The following is a 950-nucleotide window of genomic DNA, read 5'->3' as shown; positions in this document are numbered from 1 at the left end:
ATTAAATTAACTAACTCGAACTCTAATTAAAACACAAATTAAAGACAGGTTTGTCAAAAAAAGGTTGGCTTCGTTTCAACACCAAGAGGGGGGTGAATTGGTGTGGTTTCAAAATCAGAGTCTTTTTGAAATCTTTTCGCAAAGTAAAAACCTATGCAAAGTTTCTTGAATCACAGGGAATGAAAATTCTAAGTGCAACGAAAATTCAAAGTTGACTACATAAACAGGTAAGTTGACTGAATGTAAGAGTGTAAGGATAGAGAAATCAAACGCAAATTTTTATACTGGTTCGGCCTCAATTCCTACATCCAGTGTCCTTCCACAATCTAGAAGCAAATGCACTACAATGGTCAAGGTTTTTACAACAAGGCTTTTACAGAGACCTCCACGTCAAAAATATAAAACACCTCTCTAACCCTCTAACTAAAATATAGGCAATACACACAAAGATCTGCAGCAAGATATCCCCTCTTTTACAATCATTAACCCCACTTTGAACAATCCTCAAAGTGTCCAGACTCCACGAGTCAACCTCCTGTAATTACAACAGGAAAAACCAATCTCTAGTAGATTGAAGGTAGTCTTGATCAACAAGAATACACGAGTTGTGTAGAATCTGATCAAACAATAAGCTCAATACTCGTCTCCTTCAAAGAACCTCCTCAAAGATAGATCACCACGGTCTTCTTGATGAGTTCTTGGAGCAAATTCTTAAAGATCACAATTTGTAAATCAAAATGAAAGTGTTAGAATTTCCAAAGTCTCTATTCTATGATCAATTGAGTCACGGGTATTCGTAGTTTTCTATAAATCTGACGCTCCTGTAGTCGACTGTCATCAGACATTTATAACAGTTAAGTCAAATAGTAGCAATCAACAACAACCAAATTGATTTTGCACTTAATACAGTTGACTATCAATAAAAAATTTGACCAACAGTTGAAATATAG

Source organism: Vigna radiata, chromosome 2, assembly GCF_000741045.1.
Source record: "Vigna radiata var. radiata cultivar VC1973A chromosome 2, Vradiata_ver6, whole genome shotgun sequence".
Lineage (NCBI taxonomy): Eukaryota > Viridiplantae > Streptophyta > Magnoliopsida > Fabales > Fabaceae > Vigna > Vigna radiata.
This window is presented reverse-complemented; position numbering follows the sequence as displayed.